The sequence below is a fragment of the Ictidomys tridecemlineatus genome, chromosome 10 (assembly GCF_052094955.1).
Source record: "Ictidomys tridecemlineatus isolate mIctTri1 chromosome 10, mIctTri1.hap1, whole genome shotgun sequence".
Lineage (NCBI taxonomy): Eukaryota > Metazoa > Chordata > Mammalia > Rodentia > Sciuridae > Ictidomys > Ictidomys tridecemlineatus.
In genome coordinates this window covers 99,787,842-99,801,592 of record NC_135486.1, presented here as the reverse complement: position 1 = coordinate 99,801,592, position 13,751 = coordinate 99,787,842, and the positions used below count along the sequence as shown (strand labels likewise).

Here is a 13,751-nt window from a genome sequence, read left to right as displayed (position 1 = left end):
ACACTGCTTACACTGGACATCTTCGTTCTCTTTCCCTTTATTGTGCACACCCCAGCCTACAGGACACACTGTATGGGGGAGGCACAGGTACCATTAGACTCGAATGTGCCAAGTGGGCAAGTGCATTCTCGGTCAGTCAAGGCAGCACAAGGTAATTTCTCAACTATTGGCCTTCGGCATGGCTGACTACAGTCATAGCATCTCTCTATGCCATTTTCATTCCTGGTAAAGGTCCCTGGAAGAAAACTGCTGCAAACTCGCAGGCTTGTGTTGGTACAATGCTCAGAGACATAGGTTCCTACTGGACACTTGTCACAGGTTAGTACCTGGCCAGTGGCATGGTCAACATGGCAGTATGTGCCAGTGAGACTTGGGGCCTTGGTTCTGGCTGAGCCATGATGGTGGTGCTAAGGAATCTAAGTAGGAGGAAGGAGCCAGTGATCATAGTGGTTCCAATTCCGCAGGTGATGCGGCTTCAATAGGCAAGGGTTGTGCTGCTGCTTGCAGAGGTTCCCAGGGGTCGGGGGGGGGCGCTCGCAGGGATGCCCAGGGCGGGGCTTGTGGCTCCGTGGTAGCTGGAATCTGTGGCTGCTATTGCCCAGCGCCATATCCACTGCCGCCTCCTGGGTCTGGAGCCCATCTACCTCCAACACCCCTTTTGCACTGCGGCAGCTAGGCAGCAAGGCAGAGGAGAAAGGTGGCATCTGCCAAGTGGCGCAGCTGCCCTGACTGGGAGAAACAGCCTCAGCTGTAGCCTAGGCCTCCAGGTGCACTCCTCAGACAGTGGCTGAGGAGAACCAATGGGGAGGGCTGGCCCAGAGAGAGCAAAGGGACAACTTCCCATAGCAAAGCCACTATCAAATACCCTCCTCTGCTGCCCAGACCCACAGGCAAGGGACTGTCCTTTTTTTAAGTTAAATATTTCTGGTATTTTGTCACTTTGAATGGAAGCTAATTAACACAATATCTTTATAATCACTTTAGAATTAAGGTCCTGTCTTACTTTCTTAATCTTCAATAGCATCAATCCTATTCTTGGTCCTTTGCTCTTATTATCTTATATACTTTCATAAATTCTATATACATTTTAGAACCAGCCTGTTTAGTTACATACACATAAGCATACACACACATATACTCCCTTTTTGGATTTTGATTATAATTTATTAAATTTGTACAATGATTTACTGGTAAATTGGCAAATTTATAATATTAAATTTTCTCTCATAAACATTACATCTTGGGGCTGGGGATGTGGCTCAAGCAGTAGTGCGCTGGCCTGGTATGCGTGCAGCCCAGGTTTGATCCTCAGTACCACATACAAAGATGTTGTGCCTGCTGATAACTAAAAAAGAAATATTAAAAAATCTCTCTCTACCTCTTAAAAAAATTACATCTTCATTTATTTAGATCTTTTTTTTAACATGAGCACTTATTTATTGTAAAAGAAAAAAGCAATAACACTTCCAGGGGATGAGTGGCTATCATCCTGCTAGGACACAGCAGCACAGTTGGACGGGAGTGAGACCCTTGAGTTCTGGAGATATGGGGGTTAACCAGGGATAGCCCAGGCCAAACCACTTTCTGGATGCTCACTGGATCTGGATCTTATACTTGTCCCACTTCTTTTCAGGGTCATAGGGCTCCCAGCAGATTACAGGGAAGATGTGCTTGTTCTTCTCATAACAGCTCCTAAGCACCACTTTTCCTGTATGAGACTCATCCTTCTCCACAGTGGCATCACTGAGTAGCCACCCATCATCATGAAGATCAAAGTTAAAGAGTGGCCAATTCTTCCCACATACCTTGGTAACGATGAAGTCACAGAAACTGTGATGATGGATAATGATTAGTCCTTCTTGATGTACATGAACTGCTCCACCCCTGCTGACTGAGCTTACTGAAGTCTTCACGCAGGATCTCAAGTGCCTTCTGGAGGAACAGCTGCATTGTATTGTCCTTTTCCATTTTGACTGTCTGCTGGTTTCCAGAGCCAGCCCAGTAACTGAAGGTGATTTCAATCTCTTCACTCTTAATCTTCTCCTGCTTGGCTTCTCATTCCTGCTACAGCTCTTCCCAGAGACAATTTTCCTCCTCCTCCCTTTCTTGGTCAGGAAAGAAGCTGGTGTCCACATCTGAATTCTTCCCCAATTTCCTTCTCTGTGGTCATCTCTTCCCTTTCCAGCTCCTCCTCATGCATGGCCACCTCCTCCTCCTTTTCTTCTCCCGCCTCTTCTTTTTCCCAGGTGAAGGGCAGGCTAGAGATCCTCTTCTTGGCCTCCTTCTTGTGCTCTTTTCTCACAGCTTCTCCAGCTTTAGCTGCAGCTCCTTTGACTGCTCCCTCTTGGCCAGCTGCTTTTCCTGCTCCTTCACCAGTGCTTCCTGTTAGGCTTGCATGTCATTCAGGGTCACAAGACGGTGCTGGACTTGAGCTCTGCCTTCACAGCATTGTAGTGTGCAGAGAACTTCTTGTCAATGTTAGATTTTATTACATTTTCTTCTGTGATGCTTTGCTTCCTCTGCTCCATCTGCTTCCGCTGCTCTTCCCATTTCTTCATCAGATTTTTGGCGCATCCTGCCTCTCTTGGGGTGCCCTTGTACTGAGCCTTGGTGGCAGCACAGGTGGTGGCAGTGGCAACAACTGTGACAGCAGCCCAGCTAAATCCTAGATTTTTTTTTGCTACAGTCTGGCTGCAGCAAAATAACTGGGGGATGATGAGGAACTTGTGTAGATTGATACAGCAGAAGTGGAAGCCATTTATTTTAGGACAGGAGGGGTATTTATACATTCCACACAGCTTATCTAATTAACATAAACTAGATACAGTAGTCAACCAATAAGGAATCTCCACACTTAATGGCTTGCTGGCTTTACTTCATAAACCACTCCCTCTGGCAAAATGCCAGGTGCCAACCAGACTTGTTTACAGACCTTAACATTTCTCCCTTTTGTTTAATTTAAATAACAACCCTAGTGGTTTTTACACAAACACCATAAATAATCTGCTACAAGCAGAAGGGGAGGATACAAAATGCCAAAATACCAAGCCAATTGATGGCTCCATGCAAGAAGCCCTTGTGTTACCGCTGTTGACCGGTGACGAGTTCTTGCTCCCCGATGTTGAAGAATAACACCAAAGAAGCACCGCCGAGGCAAGGTCAGAGTAGAAATTAGAAGTTTATTAAAGGACAGCAGAAAAGACTTCTCCCGGAGGAAGAAGGGGACCCAAGAGGTGGAATCTGTGGAAGTGAATCCGTGGAAGTGTGGTTGTTTCCCCTTTTTATAGTTTTGGTGATGGAATGTAGGTTAGAAGGCCCGAGGGGTGGGACACAGGTGGGCCAAAGAAGTAGTCTGAGCAGGAAGGACTTCATTATCACTTCTTTGTGATGGGCTATCTTCAAATCTGCTGGGGGCTATTCATTAATACTTCTTCCAGGTGGACTTTGGCCTAGGGCCTCTTTGGGACTTCATTAACATTCCATGAGTTGTCCTGTGTTTTCCCTGAGTCATTCCCAGCATGGCCACCATTTTAGATTTCACTCAGTATTAGACCCGATTTACCTAACTACACTAACTACCTAACTTTAAATCTGGCTTCACTTGGAAAGATTATACCAGCAATGACACCGTTAGCAAAGATACAGTTTGTTGTCTCAGTCCAGGTAAAGTAGTGTCTCAATAGATTAACTCACAGTCCAGGTAAATCATAGTCCAGGTAAGTTCTAAAGGCAGCTAGCTTAAATCATAGTCCAGGTAACTTCTGTAGGCAACTAGCTTAATCGGAAATCTTGTCCAGTTCTCAGCAACACTGGAAATTCTTTTACCTCACTGGCACTGGGATAAAGGCAGGAATTCTGGCAATGATGCTAAAAAAAAATCCTGTAGTATTCCAGCAGGCGCTAAGAAAAAAACCTTCTGAACAATTTAGTACATTATATCAAGGTTTTTTACATTTAAAATAAGCCTTAATAATGCTCATTACTCATTGGCTTCCAGGTGTGGGAGAACCATTGTAGTTACTGGCCTGGGAAATGATCAAACTTCAGGGACTAGGGCTGTCTTCCCTCTGCTGCATCCCCGCATCCCCAGACAGCCATGCCGCCGGGTCAGGTTTGGATTTGGGCTCTTGCAGTGGCGTCCCGCTCCCCGGGCTGGGGGTGGGGGTGGGGAAGAGCGGGCTGCCACTGCTTTGAAAGTCCTTGCTGCGCCATGACCGGCTGGCTCACGTGGCAGCTGCTGCACTGATTCATGCACCCTCTGGTAACGAAAAGTATTCAGTAATAGCCTTTTGCTGCAACTTTTTTTCTGATAATCCTTCTTCTGAACTTTCTTTTTCTTTCTGACTAGAGTTTCTGGGCTTTTATCAACACATGCCCTAATTATTGTTGGTTCCACTGGGGTGCCTTCTTTTTGCAACAATTTACTTCTCACCCCTTCCATATTTTCATCACAAAGACAATGCAACATTTCAAGACAAAACAAGACACAAACATACTGTATTGATCTTCTCCATTTTCTCAAAATGGCCATTTTTCCTCTAGCCCTATCTAGGGACGAGCATATGTGCTCCTGTCCTATCTAGGGAAGGGCAGCTTTTTTTTTTGTCACTTACCCCCAAATGTCCCAGGGCACCATCTGCTGCAGTCAGGCTGCAGCAGAATAACGGGGGTGAGGGGTGACGAACAACTTGTGTAGATTGATACAGCAGGAGTGGGAGCCATTTATTGTAGGACAGGAGGGGTATTTATACATTCCACACAGCTTATCTAATTAACATAAACTAGATACAGCAGTCAACCAATAAGGAATCTCCACACTTAATGGCTCGCTGGCATTACTTCATAAACCACTCCCTCTGGCAAAATGCCAGGCGCCATTCAGACTTGTTTACAGACCTTAACATTTTTTAACAGAAGGGATCAATGATGAAAAATGTCCATTGGGAGATTTCTCAGTGAAAGCAGTTTCAGCAGTGTGACAAAGGGCTACATCAGACTGCAGATTGCTATTGAATGAAAGGGAGGTGAGGAGATGAGGTCTGTTATTGTGGTTTATTGATTTAGAAATATTGAGATAAAGAAAGAAAACCAATGAGCAAGTCTAAATGTTATTTATTTTTTTAAGGATAGGTGAGCTTTGAGGAAGAATATCTGTCAGAAAAGGACATGTTGCACATGATGTAGAGAGAAGAGGTGGCTTATAGACGACAGGAAGGGGTTGGAACCAACAGCTCAAGACGTGTGTGTGTGTGTGTGTGTGTGTGTGTGTGTGTGTGTGTGTTGAGGTGGAAATGACAATTTACCCATGGTAAATAGAGAAGACCTTGAAGGTGACATTTGAGTAGATCTGAAGGAAGTGATATGGACTTGATGAATCCTTGGGGAGGTAGAGCTTTCCAGAAAAAAAATAGGAAGAGGTAAGGGCTGAAGGGAGTTTGGAATAGAATACATGAGAAAGAGGTGTGTGATTGAAGAGGTAGCAGGCCAGATCACATGAGGTCTTGCAGGAAATTGTAAGGACTTGGACTTTTACTGATATATTATTGGATGGTTTTAAACAAGTGTGTGACATGATATAACTTAAGTTGTAACACCCTCAATCTTGCTAGTGTATTGAGAGTAGCTAGGGTAAGGATGAAATCAAGGAGAGCAATTAGAGTAGTTTTACAGCACAGACAAAATTTGAGGGTGGCTTGTTCTAGGATGGAAGAAGTGAGAACTGTTTGGATTATTGATATATTTTGAAATGGTGTCAGGATTTTCTTCTGGGTCATGTGTATGATACAAAAGAGGGTAGTCAGGAGTTTTGATATGAGCACTTAGAAGACTGGGGCTGCCATGTAGTGGGATAGAAAGATTGTGAGATAAACTGGGTTAGGACAGAGTGAATATCAGAATCTAGTTTTGTTTTTGTTAAGTTTCAGATGCTAATCTGACATCTAAGTAAAAATGTCAAGTAGGCAAATTGAACTAGTAATCTGGAGTTCAAAAAAACACCCTAGCTAGAGAGAGGAGGTGGCTTATAGCTGACTGGGAGGGGTTGGAACCAACAGCTTTCAGAAAGTCTTTAAAGCCATGAGACTGGGAGAGATGACCAGGGAGAGAGAATACAGTATACCGAGTCCTAATATTTTCCAATGTTAAGAGACAGGGATATTAGAGTCTGTAAGCAAGTCATGATGGCACCTGGCATTTTGCCAGAGGGAGTGGTTTTTGAAGTAACACCAGCAAGCCATTAAGTGTGGAGATTCCTTATTGGTTGACTGCTGTATCTAGTTTATGTTAATTAAGATAAACTGTGTGTCATATATATATACCCCTCCTGTGCTACAATAAACGGCTCCTACTCCTGCTGTATCAATGTACACAAGTTGCTCGTCTCCCCCTCCCCCCAGGTTATTTTGCTGCAGCCGTGCTGTGGCAGATGGTGTCCCATACGGGGAGCCCCGGGACACTTGGGTGTAAGTGATGAAAACTGAAGTTGCCCATCCATAGATATGACGGGAGAAAATCTGCTCGTCCCTTGGCAGATAGGGCGAGAGGAAAAATGGTCATTTTGAGAAAATGGAGAAGATTGATACAGTATGTTTGTGTCTTGTTTTGTCTCAGTGTATTGTATTAACTTTCTGACGAAAATATGGAAGGGGTGTTAAGTAAATTACTAAAGGAAGAAGGCGCCCCAGTGGAACCAAGAATAGTTAGGGCATGTGTTGATGGAAGCCCAGGTACTCTACTCAGAAAGAAGAAAGTTCAGAGGAGGAAGGATTATCAGAAAAAAACGTTGCAGCAAAAGGCTATTAATGAATACTTTTCATTACTGGAGGGTGCATGAATTGGTGCGGCAGCTGCCACGTGCCTGAGCCGGTAATGGCACAGCAAGGACTTTCCAAGTGGTGGCAGCGGCTCTTCCCCACCCCCCTGCCTGGGGAGCGGGATGCCACTGTGAGAGCCCAGATAGAAACCTGACCTGGAGGCATTGTCTCCTCTCTCAGGCTCTTGCTCTCTGTGCCCAGTTACAGTTTGAGTCTGGAACACTCCCCAGACTCTCCCCAGGGCCATCTGGGGCTGCCCAGGATGCTGCAGGTGGAATAAGGCCCAGCTGGCATCCCTGAAGTTTGATCATTTCCAAGGCCAGTAAATACAATGCTTCTCCCACACCTGGAAGCTAATGAGTAATGAGCACTATTAAGGCTTATTTCAAATGTAAATAACCTTGAGATAATGTACTAAATTGTTCAGAAGGTTGTTTTCTTAGTGGAATACTACAGGATTTTTTTTAGCATCATTGCCAGAGTTCCTGTCTTCATCCCAGTGCTGGTTAGGATGAGGATGGAAAAATTTCCAGTGTTGCTGAAAACCAGACAAAACTTCAGCTGAGAAATGGACAAGACTTCTGAGCTGTTGCTGTTTCTGCTGCTACAGCTTAGGCTAGCTGCCTGCAGAACTTACCTGGACTGTGATTTACCTGGACCTTGAGATAATCTATTGAGACACTGCTTTACTTGGACTGAGACAACAAACTGTAATCTACAACAAATTGTAACTCAGTATCTTTGCTAATGGTGTCATTGCTGCTATAATTTTTCCAAGGGCTTCTTGCATTGAGCCATCAATTGGCTTGGTACTGTGGTATTTGGTATCCTCCCCTTCTGCTTGTAGCAGATTATTTATGGTGTTTGTGTAAAAACCACTAGGGTTGTTATTTAAATTAAACAAAAGAGGGAAATGTTAGAGTCTGTAACAAGTCAGGATGGCGCCTGGCATTTTGCCAGAGAGAGTGGTTTGTGAAGTAACACAAGGAGATATTAAGTGTAGATATTCCTTATTGGTTGACTGCTGTATCTCGTTTATGTTAATTAAGATAAGCTGTGTGTAATGTATATATACCCCTCCTATGCTATAATAACAGGCTCCTACTCCTGCTGTATCAATGTACACAAGTCACCCCCAGTTATTTTGCTGCAGCTGGACTGTGGCACAGGGGAGATGGGTAGAATCACACAAAGTGACCCAGAAGGAGCAACTAGAGAGAAAAGGGGAAAACAGTAGAATATTCTGTTCTGGAAGCCAAATACAGATGACAGTTTGGGAGAAGATAGTTCTTTCTGTCAAATGACTCTGATAAGCTAAGACAAGGACAGGGGATAGACCACTGGATTGAGCCCTGTGGAAGCCATTGGTGGAGTAATGGTGGTAAGATCTTAGTGGGTTCAAAAATGGCAAGGAGAGATTGGAGACAAGGGAGGTAACTGTTGATTAAGTATTTTGCAAGGACAGAACAGAAACAGAGTGATAGTGGGGAAGGTGGAGACAAGAGTCTTTTTGTTTTTATTTATTTATGATGAGACTGCTTGAGCACTCATGTTTTGGGAAGAATTGGGATGACTTGGGGCCTGAGAATGAGTGTTAGGAATTGAACTGGTGGCTTGAGGAGATGCTTTAGTATTAGCAATAATCCCTGAAAAAAAAAATGAGGACAGAAGTTGGCTGAGGCAAGAATTTGAAACCAAAATTAGTAAAGCAATGTATCTTGCTGTCTTTCTTCAAATTCTTAATTTCATTTAGTTATTTGAGAAATTCTTTGATGTGAATTTTTTTTCTACTGATGTACTGATGATTGAACCTAGGAGTGCTTAACCATTGAGCTATATTTCCAGCCATTTTTTATGTTTTATTTAGAGATAAGGTCTCTCTGAGTCTGGCTTTGAACTAGCAATCCCTCTGCCTCAGCCTTCCAATACACTGGGATTATGGGCTTGTGCCATTGTGCTGACTCTGATGGCAATTTTAAAAATTCATGAAATTGGCTTGAACAGTATCATCTCAATGGGAATTATAATTTCATGGCTATTCAGATTTCTTTGATATTTTGGATATTAGATATTTTAGATCCATAAAAATGGAAATTTTATTTTAAGATCTGCAACCACAAAGGGTATTTGTCTGCATGACTCTATTGCTAGAGAAATTAGCAATGAAAAGAAGTTATAAGATAAGGTTATAAGCAGAAAGAAGGAGAAATGTTGAAGAAGAAGCACTAGCAGATTGGGATATAATAATACCGACTTAAATTTCTGCAGTTCTTTATAATTTATGGTGACAATGTATGTACCATCTCATTTAATACTCTGAATAGTTTCTTATTGTATGAATTATTCCCACATAAATTGGGGTTCAGGGCTGTTAGGTGGCCTCCATATCACAAAAGTAACAATGGACAGAGCTCTACTATAATCCAGATTTTCTGACTTGATGTCATTTTGATGTTTTTGAAATTTATAAATCACAATTTCTATTTGAGCAAATTCTTTCTTAAAAAATGTATAGCACAAATCTTGATGGGTCAATGACAGTGGATCTGGATGAATGGAAGAAGCATTTCCTATTGAAAACTGTCAGAAATGTTGAGGAAATTGTTCATTACTAGAATCATTTTACTGTAAGTAGTCTCTTTTTACTATTTGTTTATTTTATGTCATGGGCATAAAAATGTAACACAGTCTATAAAATTATGTGTCAATGTGACCTATGCCTTAGGTCATTGTGGGGATTAAAGTAATTAATAAAAGAAACGCATTTAGAATAACAATTGACATGTTAAGCACCATACTTTTTTAGCTATTATGATTACCAGTAGAAAGTAAAGGACTTTGAACTGAAACTGCTATTTCAAAGCTGTGATGTCTGTTGTTTTTTTGTGAAATTTACCTTTTTTTTTCTTCAACACTTAATTTTTTCTTAACATTCTGTGTTATTGCTGGGTGCTGTGGTTTACCTGTAATTGGGAGACTGAGGCAGGGGAAGCACAAGTTCTAGTACAGCCTGGGATTACAGGTGTGAACAACTGCACCTGTCTTGTCATTTATAATCTTACCAAGAAGGTATTAGTATTGTTTCTACTTCACATTTGAGGTAACCGAGGCCCAGAGGAGATTTTCAGTTAGGATTAGGGAGGTCAGGATTTGATTCTATCTGATTCCTGGGTCCAGGTTCTATCCCCTCAAAAATCCCAAGTTATGGTACATTTATAACAGAACTTATTTTCTGCTTTAGGTATTATGTGGAAATGATCAGACTTTCACCACTTCCACTATAGGTCAAGATGTAAAACAAAACTCTTTTAAATATGTTTTATATATTTTATATATTTTTGTTAAAGTATATTCTGACTGAAGATAACATAGCCATCCACTAGATCTTGAACTCTAATGAGACTTTGACATTATTGCCAATTAAATAGCTACTAGCTCATTAGTAGTTTGTTTGATTTGAGTTTTGCCATAGCTAAAAATATTTATTAGAAATTGAAAGAATATTCTTTTTGTATTCCATATTACATAAATTGTTTTCAATTAAAAAATGATTAATTTAAAAATTGGTAATGTAAAGATTGTCATAAACATGATAATCTAGTTATTTTAAATTTATAATTGACAATATTATTATCTACCACTAGTGTTCTAGGGTGGGGCAAAATTAGAGAATTCTCTCATTTCATTTGGATATGGGTGATAAACATACAGTATACTTTGATTCATGGAGAGAATCAAAATTGTGTCATGAAGAGACAGAGACTGGTCCAGGAGTTATACTCACTCTTTATTCCCTACCATATGAAAGAACCTGTAATTGTTTGTGGTCCCTTTGAAGTAGGCCATAACTTAAATTGTTTGCCTGTGCCTTGGGGCCAAGTTTCTATGGGTCTGGTGATGTCACTGTGACAAGGGGAGAGGAAGGATTTCCACTCTTTCCATGTTGTACTTAAGGCAGAAATTATGGGGCTCTAGCAACAATCTCTATCTATTTTTACCTTTTTGATCCATGGAAGAACACATTTCTTTCTAATTTTTACAGAAATAGAGATGAAGCAAGTGTGCTTGGTTGCAGATATTCTGAAATCAAAGAAGGGGAAAGGGGCACAAGACTTTTTTTCAGTGTGCATATTTTTTCACCTGTGTTCAGTCCTGTGCCTCATTGAATGAAAAAGGGGGTAATTGATTTATAGTAGGAATTGCCTCCTGTGATTATAGAGGGTAAGAAATTCTGTGATGTACTTTCTGCAAACTGGAGAACAAGAATACCTGCTAGTGTCCAAATCCACAGGCCTGAGTACCATGGTTGAACTCTCAGTCCAAGATCAAAGACTTGAGAACTGGGGTGAAGGGTGACTCTACTGGCATAAGTCTTTGAGTCCTTAGATTCTGAGAGCATGAAGACAAAGATGTCCCAGCTCAAGAAAATAGAATGAATTTGCTTTCCTCTATCTTAATGTTCTATGATGACAATCAAATGGTTGGATGATGCCCACCTATGGTGGATCTATGCATTCAAAGCTAATCTCTTCTAGAAATACCCTCATAGAGACACATATGAAACCAACTACAGGGCATCACTTAGCCCAGTCAAGTTGGCACATAAAATTAAACATCACACAATCTATACATTTTATTTTTTCTTAAGTTTTTTTTTATTAAAATGTCATTTTACTCAACATTTTTTGGAACTTTCCTCAAACATATTTTTTAACTTTTCTGTCAAACTTATTATTTTAGCAATCAATACTTTAATGGTTCCTATTTTTTTTTTTTGGTACTTTCTATTGAACTGAAGTGTTCTTAACCACTGAACCATATCCCTAGTCTTTTTTATTCAATTTTTAAATTTTTGAGACAGGGTCTCAAAAAGTGAGGAAGGTCTCACTAAGTTTCTTAGGATCTCACTAAGTTGCTGAGGGGGTTGAATTTTTTAACTTGCATTCTTTCTGCTTTAGCCACATGACCTTCTGGGATTACAGGTGTGTGCCACCACACCTGGCTTTTATACTTATACTATCTTTCTTTTCTTCTTCTTCTTCTTTTTTTTTTAATTGAGAGGGGTTTTGCTATGTTGCTCAGGCTGCTCTTGAACTGAACTCAGATGTTGTTCCTACTAAAGCAATCACAGAAGTTCTAGTAAATTTTTCTAAGACCTGTTGTATTTATTGCCAAAAAAAGTATTTTCTTCTATGAGTAGTAAGTAAATGTATCTGTTACTTGTTGTAAGCAGTTATTCTATTCCATTTTCACTCTGAGCTGTTGTTCCTTCATCCTCACTTAATTCCATTCCTTTGGACACTGTCATATCTGTTTCCTGAAACACTGTTCCCATCATATTTCGTTATTCAACAGTGGTACCAATATTTACTGAGCAACATTCACCTTTCACAAAAGTTTTAGGACATATGTATAATGTTATTTTATACTGTCTTGCTTTCCAGATTTTTTGTATTTAAGCTTTATTTCCCAAATTTTCCTTCCCTTGAAGGAAAAACTTAATATTAAGTTTATTTATTTCTCATAATATACCATATACATAGTTCATAGATTCATTTCTAACTAAATTTAGTTGATATCACTGAAACTAAAGTAACATTTTTAATAAGGTGGGAATGATTATTTTTAATTTTTATTTTTATTACTTCTTTTTAGTTATTCATGACATCAGAGTGTATTTTATATAATTGTATAAGCAGGGAATGTATTTTATTCTAATTAGGACATCATTCTTATGGATGTACACCTTGGTGGGATTAACAGTGGGTTATTCATACATGTACGTAGAAAAATTATGTAAGATTAATTCCACTACCTTTTCTTTTTCTATTCCCCCTCCCTTCCCTTCATTCCCCTTTGTCTAATCTGAACTTCTGTTTTCTCACCATCCTGCCTTATTGTGGGTTAGCATCCATATATCAGTGAAAACTTTTGGTTTTTCAGGATTGGCTTATTTCCCTTAGCATTATAGTCTTCAGGTCCATCATTTACTGGCAAATGTCATAAAGGCTGAGTAATACTCCATTGTGTATATATACAACATTTTTTAATCCATTCATCTTTTAAAGTGCATTGAGATTTCATTTCACTCTAGTGAAATTGGCAATTATCAAGAATCCAAGTAACAATAATAAATGTTGGGGAGGATATGTTGAAAAAGGTACATTTATAGATTGTTGGTGAGACTACAAATTGGTGCAACCACTTTGGAATACAGTATGGAGGGAGATTCCTTAGAAAACTAGGAATGGAACCACCATTTGACCCAGCTGTCCTACTCCTTAGCATATATCCAAAAAATTTAAAATCACATAATACAGTCATGCAGGCACATTATAGCAGCATAACACACAGTAGCTAAGCTATGATTATCTTGTTGAATGATAAAAGAAATGCAATTGTTTTTTCATTGAAATAACAGACTCTGTGATGTACATATGGACATTTTAATGCATCTATTTGAAAATTTTGCCTAATAATCAATAATTTTGCCTAATTGAGAATTTGCCTAATATCTCACTTTGATAATTTGCTTAATTTGAAGTGCCTCCTCAGAGTCCCTCTAAAGCAAGCTTTACTCTTCTTATCACCATATGTATTCTTGCTTTCTCTGTGACCAGTTTTGTGATTTTCTTAAATCTTTCCTGAATAATAACAAATATACTACTTTTTAAAATGGAAAGATACAGGATTATCAATTTTTTTCTCCTTTATGCCTTAAGGCAGAAATAAAAATGCCAAGTGACTTTGAATATTATAACATTAAAAAAAGTAGACCAGTGCCACAAGTTATAAATTTGGGGAACCTTTGTATGAAATGTGGCAGTAGGCTCCCTCAACATGCCTTTGCATCTGGTTCCAGTCCATACAGCCACATTTTCCTCCTACTAAGCTGAATGCCATAGTAGGACTAAGTGGCCATTTTGTCTGCTTTTTTTG

At 40.0% G+C, this 13,751-nt stretch overlaps 1 pseudogene; it reads right to left on the bottom strand.

Moving 5' to 3' along the window:
- Positions 1-416: 416 nt before the first annotated feature.
- LOC101965235 (protein FAM50A-like) lies at positions 417-4,212 on the bottom strand (annotated as a pseudogene).
- Between the last annotated feature and the right edge of the window lie 9,539 nt (positions 4,213-13,751).